Source organism: Anguilla rostrata, unplaced genomic scaffold (assembly GCF_018555375.3).
Source record: "Anguilla rostrata isolate EN2019 unplaced genomic scaffold, ASM1855537v3 scaf0687, whole genome shotgun sequence".
In the NCBI taxonomy this organism is placed as follows: Eukaryota; Metazoa; Chordata; class Actinopteri; order Anguilliformes; family Anguillidae; genus Anguilla; species Anguilla rostrata.
In genome coordinates this window covers 907-6,261 of record NW_026986147.1, presented here as the reverse complement: position 1 = coordinate 6,261, position 5,355 = coordinate 907, and the positions used below count along the sequence as shown (strand labels likewise).

At 41.4% G+C, this 5,355-nt stretch overlaps 1 long non-coding RNA gene across 2 annotated transcripts; it reads left to right on the top strand.

Moving 5' to 3' along the window:
- Positions 1–1,118: 1,118 nt before the first annotated feature.
- Positions 1,119–3,757, top strand: LOC135246670 (uncharacterized). 2 transcript variants are annotated; one of them, XR_010327848.1, is made up of 4 exons: positions 1,119–1,133; positions 1,325–1,487; positions 3,069–3,149; positions 3,278–3,757. It is a non-coding gene; the product is annotated as an uncharacterized LOC135246670 (long non-coding RNA). The 2 variants fall into 2 exon arrangements; XR_010327847.1 differs by lacking the exon at positions 1,119–1,133 and having other exon boundaries at positions 1,233–1,487.
- Positions 3,758–5,355: the final 1,598 nt, after the last annotated feature.

The window sequence follows — 5,355 nt, the reverse complement described above, 5'->3', positions numbered from 1 at the left end:
CGGCCAACCACCCCCCCCCTTAGTGCAAGGGACTCACACAGTCCGCTGCGGGGCCCTAATTGAAAAAGTCATAAAATATAACAATCAAACCCCTTGGTCTTCCCCTTTTTGCCCTCCCTACACCCATCCACCATGCCCTGTTCATTAACCATTTTCCTTTAATCCGAAGAAATCAAAAATTTCCCCACAACAGGCCTGACGGATACGGGACCGTTTTTCCCAGAACCAAGAGAAAATTTCGGTAAGAGAAAATAAAAAGAATAAGTCAACTCATTCCTAGAGGAACTCCAAGCTTGCATCGCCTGGTCTTGATTTAATTGATTTATCTTTCAATTAAATAAAGTTTTTTCCGCAATTGTAAAGCACTTTACGCAGAGACGCTGTCACAGATACGCTTTACAGTGAACTCAGAAAATCTCTGGGGTTCTTTGGGCTGGCGGCGTGATTCATCCGGATAGAACACAGAATTCCAGCACGGTGACGTGCTCCGCGGACTGGCATGACATCCTGACAGTGCTGGTGCCAGGCATGGACGGACAGGAGTGCTGCTTCGCCCGGCCAAGCCCGGATCGGCCAAACCCCACTTGAGTGCAAGGGACTCTACACAGTCCGCCTGCAGAGAGCGCTAATTGCAAACGTTCATAAACATATAACAATACGAAACCGTCCTTTGGTCTTCCCTTCTTATGCCATCACTATCCATACATCCATCCACCCATGTCCTGTTCATCTAACCATCCATTCCGTTAATCCGAAGCAATCACAAATTTCTACCACAACAGCGCCTGACCTGGATAATCAGGTGACGGCAGCCTGTCTTAGCCAGCTGCGTTGATGTTTTATCCCGCCACAGCAATGACGCGCCTCAGCTAGTGTAGGCTATGTGGTGATTTACTGTGTCATTGTGATAATAGGCCTACGAGTTTCTTTGAATCTGGGAAACAGGAAATTAAAGAAGGTGTAGGCTACAGTTTCACTTCTATGAAAGTCCTGCAATAGCGTTACTGAATTTGTATTTTTAATATCTGGGGGGGGGGGGGGTTTCAATGAAAATACAAAAGTTATTAACAGCTGCTAAGCATACCCGGGTCATAACTGAAACCGCATCCTTGGAAAAGAAACGTATTTTACAGGTATTCCAAAAAGCCGTATTTCCATTCAACATCAAACGTCACAAATTTAAATCTGATGATAGGCTACCGTTTGCGAGGCAGCTGCTCAGTGACAGGACAAACGCCATGCAGAAACATTTATTTACTTCCTTAGCCTACTTGCTTATTTATTCATCCGTTTGCTATCTTTTTATTTTTACCTTACCGCGAAGACTTTGTGACGGATGGACTGAAGCGCGGGTGGCCCTTTAAGAGAAGAAGAGGAGGGGGCTTAGAGCTGGGTTACGGCTCTGTTTTGTGTCCCTGTCAGTGAGCAAGCGAGAAGCCATCAAGTGAGGAGTGGTCGGCAATGACGGAGGCTCAGCGAAAGGCGAGGTAAGGGCATCTGGGAATCTCTTTCTAACTTCAAAGTCGGTTTGAGTTGAAATATTAAAATAAACGGAGTAATGAATTGCTCTTCGAATTCTGATGATAAATGAATCGAAATGTTTCCCATCCACTCGCGGCTAATTCCCGGCGACGGGTGGCACAGATCTAACAGTATCCGCTTCCTTTTCGTTTTGTCCCCATTCAGCACGGATATCTCAATTCTCCGACCCTTTGCTTCCCTTTGTTTACATGCGTCCACGTGTGGTAGTGTAACTTGTGTTTTGGTATCCCAGCGAGAAATTCGTTTTGGGAACTGTCCTGTGATATCTCTGACTGAGTGCAACGGTGGGAAACAAGAAAGGATACGCACAATACGGGTGATGGGTTTAGCAGTAAATCTGCCGACGGTTACCGTTGTCGACTATCGCAGTAGTCTAAATAACTCACATTGAAAGATGAGTGGTTTCCCGTAACGACGAGAAAGGAAATATCTTTTCTGTTCGCTGGGATAACGGTTCTTCCACGTGTCACGCCATATAACAATGAAATATAATATCTTATTCGAGTACAGTTGGCAATTGATATCTGTATCAAATAAAAAATGTTTTGAGCGTCACTAACAGTATCCCTACGGAACAGCAATAGGCAATGTTTATATTCATTGGCCGGAATATGTCTGTGCTCAAGAAGCAAACTCTTGATTGCAACCTGAAGCTGTTCTGACGATGACCATGGAAAAAAATCGGTTTTTTTCCTTCCAATTTTATGATTCCCAACACAGGGGAGAGGATGGGTCTGTGTCTTTTCTGAGTCACCATTATTTACAGATGTTCCCGATTTGCGATGTTTTTTTGTGACGCATATTCCAATTAGGTTACACAACGGGTGATCAAATTTGAAACCTTTGACGTTGATTAAATGTTCCGAAAATAATTATCTGTTGCTGCAGACGGGGAAACAACAATGAAGGCATCCAGAAAACAATGGCTGTTTCTAGTGAGATGTGAACACAGAAAAAAAAACCAATCGCTAAGTTTAAATGTGCGGATAGAAAGCGTTTTTTTTAATCCAGAAAATATCTCAGTTTCAACACATTTCACATTTTTGTGGTCAGGGGTGCAGCATTTATTAAGCTTGGAGATATTAACCTATCGTAGTTATGTGGATTAGAATACAGCTGACTGTTTTCCCACTATACCAGTTTCTAAATGCATTATGACAATAGTTGTGAACTTTGTTTTTCATTGTTTAATGTCTTTTCTCTTTTCTTATATTTTTGATGGCTGATAGCTGAGACTACTCTGCATACATAAGAAAAGAGAAACACTGGTTTATCATTACCAAAGAAACCACATTTAGTGAAGTAGCAGATGTGTACATAATGGGGTTTGTTTTGTAATTAATGAAATGTCTTTTAAAAATACCTTTTTATTTCAATTTTTCCATGCATTTTAGTTGTAGCCATAGTATGAGAGATTAATTCACTCACTTTATGGGTTCCGATTACCACCCTGTCACACCATATATTCTTGTATATGCACAGGTTTATATCCTCCACATATCCCTCATCTCTGTGTCTCTCCACAGGTAGACTGGTATTCGGTCTGGGAGCTGCTCCTCTGCTGCTGGCCTCCATTATACTGTGTGTGAAATGGTGCAGGAAACCAGGTGATGTCATTTTACAGGGGAACACATCTAAAAACAACGTGTGTTTCAGATTTCAGGCTGCAACACTGTTCATTCTCACTCCCAGTTCTCTCCCTCTGTTGTGTTTATACATGTTTGTTGATGTGCAGGGTCGTCTAATGAAGCAGCTGTCAAATACACTGAAGAGAATGTGGAAGTTGACTTATAAAACCTTCACACAGAAGCTGGATCAGTGTGCTCATGTGGAATGAAGAACGTTTGAGAGCTCAGGATTATTTTTCAATGTGATGCTTCTCAGCTTGCAGGAGGGGAAATCCTGATTGAGGGTGCAGTAATGGGGACACTCAGTGAGTTTTGGGAATGAAGCAGTCGTGCCTTTAGAGTGCAGGATCTGTATAATATATCTGAGGTTCTGATTCACCAGAGCTGGACTTGTGGTCTTTGTCTAAGTTAGTCTGCTTTCATTGCTGTATGTTGGTTTCAGGTCCTACGTTCAACTTTATATATTATGCAGTAAACTCGCTGCAAGCTTACATACAGCCTAAACAGCTGAGACTCTGCAACATGTTCAACATGCATTTCATGTGTCTGCTTTTATTAGTATTACATTAAATGGACTTTAAAGTGTGTTTTTTTTTGTTCCTTCTTTATTTTGTTAACATAAGAAATAAATGAAAAAAATGAACATGTGTAATGTAACATCCCCAGTAGGTCAGTTATAGCATCTTCCACTGTGGTGAACAACACAATCTAATCCAAGTGTGAGGAGGAGAAACCGAACAGGAATGCTGAGCTGAATGTGGAGAGAGAAGCTGAGGGCTTGATTGTTTTTATTATATTAATTATATAATTACTGTTAATACTTCTACTGCAATAACAATTTACCAGTCATAACTTTCTTGTGTTCATTCTTCGTGGGGATGCACTGTGAAAAATAAATATTAATAAATAAGTAGTCTAATTCTGGCATTTGTCTCTCTTGATGCTATATTATGCTGATTCCACCATATTATTTTGACTACATTGTCCAAAAGAAAAATTCACACAAAGACTTTAATTACCAAAACTAAGGAACAAACGCAGGAAACCAAAAAATGCCTCGCAGGGGAAATCCCAAAAACACAAAAGAAAAATACAAAAAAACAGAAAACAGAAAATCCAAAAATCGCAAGAAGAAAAACATACAGTACAGAACTCGGGCAGGGCAGAAACTCATGGGCAGAAACACAGAGGCAGAAAAACATGTGGAAACACAAGGAACCAGCACCCGAGCCAGGGAAGCAAAGAACTTAAATAGACATGACACTAACGAGACACAGGAGGGCACAATGCACAATCAGACCACAGAGAGGGAAGGGAAAATGAGATAACCAAAAAACAATGATAGAATAATTGAAAACAATAATACAATTAAACAGGGAAAAGGAACAGAACTACAAACTGAAGTACCGCCATCTGGCGGCCCAAAAAAGTAAACGCAAACAAACAGAACTATGACAATCAAAATTAAAAAATGAGAATAGCTGCATTTAATTTGATCTTAAATAATGTTCAGCACAAATTGGCCAGGGCAATGAAGGGATAGGCTGTTGGCTTGACAAGCGTTTTTGAGGAAGTAGACTACAAGTGATTTACATTACCGGTATTTAGCAGACACTGTTATCCAGAGCAACTTACACAACTTTTACATTGCATCTACATTGGATCCATTTATACAGCTGCACTTATACTGAAACAATGCAGGCTAGGTACCTTGCTCAAGGGTACAACGGCTGTGTCCTACACAGGAATCAAACCTGTGACCTTTGGGTTACAAGACCAGTTCTACTCATTATACTGTGCTATCGCTCATGCTAACATAATAGCAGTGTCTTTGGAAGTTCATCACATTTGCAGTCCTTTCTGAACCGATGTTGCTTTAAAGCAGTATCCGTTCAAATGCCTACATAAGGATCATATAGTTATAAGAGCCCTAAGGTTCTGTTGACCTCGTGCTGGGTGCCCCCTAAAGACTGTCAGAGATTGCGCCTTCGGCCTGGGTGAGCAAACGAGGTGTTTTTTGGGAACAGATTGGGCTACAATTGGCGCATCACTGATGAAATGAGCAATACAGAAATGGCAGCTTCAGTCTTGCATGTTTACGGAGTGAGACTGCTGTGACGTGGTGCTGAATGATATTTGCAGTACTCTGGCAGCGCGTGGTGCTCAATGGACAGCGGTCACTCCT